Source organism: Pantherophis guttatus, unplaced genomic scaffold (assembly GCF_059756535.1).
Source record: "Pantherophis guttatus breed Tessera unplaced genomic scaffold, ASM5975653v1 scaffold_22, whole genome shotgun sequence".
NCBI lineage: Eukaryota > Metazoa > Chordata > Lepidosauria > Squamata > Colubridae > Pantherophis > Pantherophis guttatus.
Genome location: NW_028269837.1, coordinates 175,001 through 177,500, shown reverse-complemented (window position 1 = coordinate 177,500; position 2,500 = coordinate 175,001).

The window sequence follows — 2,500 nt, the reverse complement described above, 5'->3', positions numbered from 1 at the left end:
CCCGCGCCGGGGAGACGGCCGGGTCTACCGGGGCCCCGGCCGCATCACTTTCCGTTTCCCCCGCCGCGATGGAGGTACGGGATCCCGGCTCCGGCGCCGCGGGCCTCGGTCGGGGACCTCCCCCTTCGCCTCGTTGCCAGCGCCGGGCCCCGGGGGTGCCCGCGCCCGGCAGCCGTCCCGGTCTACCGGGGCCTCGGCCGGGTCAGTCTTTCCGTTTCCCCCGCCGCGATGGAGGTACGGGATCCCGGCTCCGGCGCCGCGGGCCTCGGTCGGGGACCTCCCCCTTCGCCTCGTTGCCAGCGCCGGGCCCCGGGGGTGCCCGCGCCCGGCAGCCGTCCCGGTCTACCGTGGCCTCGGCCGGGTCAGTCTTTCCGTTTCCCCCGCCGCGATGGAGGTACGGGATCCCGGCTCCGGCGCCGCGGGCCTCGGTCGGGGACCTCCCCCTTCGCCTCGGTGCCAGCGCCGGGCCCCGGGGGTGCCCGCGCCCGGCAGCCGTCCCGGTCTACCGGGGCCTCGGCCGGGTCAGTCTTTCCGTTTCCCCCGCCGCGATGGAGGTACGGGATCCCGGCTCCGGCGCCGCGGGCCTCGGTCGGGGACCTCCCCCTTCGCCTCGGTGCCAGCGCCGGGCCCCGGGGGTGCCCGCGCCCGGCAGCCGTCCCGGTCTACCGGGACGCTCGCTCGGGCGGGACCGGTTTACCCGGGCCTCGGCCGGACTGGAGTGTTTCGGTTTTCTGCTTCTCTGCCAGGATGGCTGCGAGGGGTTGATTTAAATAGCTGGTTTGACGTGAAAAGCTTCCCTTCAAGTGAAAAGTTTGTTCCAATTTCTGCCATCTTCCTTCCTCAAAAGTTTTGGGTGTAGCTTTCCCAGAGGAACCTCTCGTAGGCCTATCATTTCTGATCTTAACTTCCCTCATTTATTCCATATTTTCCTTCCTCTTGCCGAATGGCCGAATCCAGTCCATTTCTAGTCCAGGAAATTATTTTTATTTCTTCTTCCATTTCTTACTGATCTATTTGCTTTGTCGAGCAAGTCGTTCTTAGGTCCCTTGGTTCTTTCTTTAACGTCTTCTGCTCCTGCTCCTTCTCTCGACGCTTTCTCGTTTTGTTGGCTTTCTTGGCTCTCTTTTGGCTGTTCTTTCTTCTCCTCCCGTCGTCCGTCCCCACTTTCATCTCCCCATCTTTCCTGTTCTTGGTCATCTCTACGTTGTTTATAAAATAATTCCGCTTTCTCTCTTGAATCTACTCGATATCTTTGCTCTCGCCAGCTCGCCGATATTTCAGCTCGCCGATATTTTGTGCTTTCTCGTCGTGTTTCTCATCCATGGCGATCTCTCTGCCCTCCCTGTCTTCTCGGTAAATCGGACATGAATTTCTCTGGGCGGGTGGTTTCTCATCGCGTGTCTTGTGTGCGCTCTATACGTTTCGTCCATCCCGTTTAATATCTATCCCTCCCTCCCTCCCTCTCCTCGCTTTCCTCCATTGCTTCTGCTAATATCATTTCCAGAATGATAACCCTGAGCCTGAACCTGAACCTAACCCTAGCCCTACAACTTTTCTCCCTAACCCTGACCCTAACCCTAACCCTACAACTTTTCCCCCTAACCCTAACCCTAACCCTAACCCTACAACTTGTTTCTCTAAGCCTAAGCCTAAACCTAAGGCTAAGCCTACAACTTTTTTCTCTAACCCTAACCCTAACCCTAACCCTACAACTTGTTTCTCTAAGCCTAAGCCTACAACTTTTTTCTCTAACCCTAACCCTAACCCTAACCCTAACCCTAACCCTACAACTATTTTCCCTAACCCTGACCCTAACCCTAACCCTACAACTGTTTTCTCTAACCCTAACCCTACAGCTTTTTCCCCTAACCCTAACCCCACAACTTTTTCCCCTAACCCTAACCCACACTTTCGACTTAAAACCGTTTTTAGATTTAAAGTCGTCTTTCGACTTAAAGACGGGCAGACGGCGGCCCGGTCTACCGGGCCGCTCCGGCAGCCTCGGCCGGGCCGGCGTCTCTGTTTCTGTTTCCCTGCCACGATGGATGTCGCGTGCGAGGGGTTGCTTTAAATAGCTGGTTTGTTTGAAGTGAAAAGCTTCCGTTCTTGCCTAGATCTCTTGCTATCGCAAGCCTTCCGGTCCAAGCTCGCATCGCGGTTTCAAGCGTCCTGCTTTCTTGGTTGGAAAAATCGGGGCGGCGAGACCTGACGCTCGCTTCCCCGACCCCGACCCTAACCCGTCTTCGAATGGTCTTTCTAAAGCCAGCAGCGCTCAGGGAGAAATGTCACCCCCAGAAGACGAGAGCACAGCTTGCCCAATTCCGGTCTCCACACACCGGGCTCGTCGACTTTCAAAACGTATTCCGCTTTTATGACCGTTTTAAAACTAAAACGACGATCGACCGGCGGCGATACTGACATTTAAGCGGAGAGCGGGAAAAGGGGTGGGGAAAAAAAACCAAGTGCCTCGTTTAGGCGCCGGTCTACTCGGGAAGGGAGG